Genomic DNA, 346 nt, shown 5'->3' with positions numbered 1-346 from the left:
CGCGCCAGATAGGGGTCGAACCTATGACTTTCTGCTTAGGAAACAGACGCTCTATCCACTGAGCTACAGGCGCATTATGAATAAATTTTACTTCTTGTAAGTGAAAAAAATGTAATTAGAATAGAGTTTGTTCGAGACAAAAAAATATAAGATCAAAACTATGACTTTCTAACTAATTATACATGAACAAATGGAATTAGAATAGAGTTTGTTCGAGATAAAAGAAATATAGGGTCAAAACTATGACTTTCTAACCAATTATACCATGAAGAAAATAATGTTCTATAATATGCGCTAGATAGGGTCAAACCAATGACTTTCTGCTTAGGAAACAAACACTCTATTC

The 346-nt window shown here is 32.9% G+C and overlaps 1 non-coding gene across 1 annotated transcript; it reads right to left on the bottom strand.

The window, feature by feature from the left end:
- On the bottom strand, positions 1 to 73 carry TRNAR-CCU. Its single transcript has one exon. It is a non-coding gene; the product is annotated as a tRNA-Arg (tRNA).
- Positions 74 to 346: the final 273 nt, after the last annotated feature.

Source organism: Impatiens glandulifera, chromosome 2 (assembly GCF_907164915.1).
Source record: "Impatiens glandulifera chromosome 2, dImpGla2.1, whole genome shotgun sequence".
In the NCBI taxonomy this organism is placed as follows: Eukaryota; Viridiplantae; Streptophyta; class Magnoliopsida; order Ericales; family Balsaminaceae; genus Impatiens; species Impatiens glandulifera.
The sequence above is the reverse complement of the archived record's forward strand: the minus strand, read 5'-3'. Positions and strand labels throughout refer to the sequence as shown.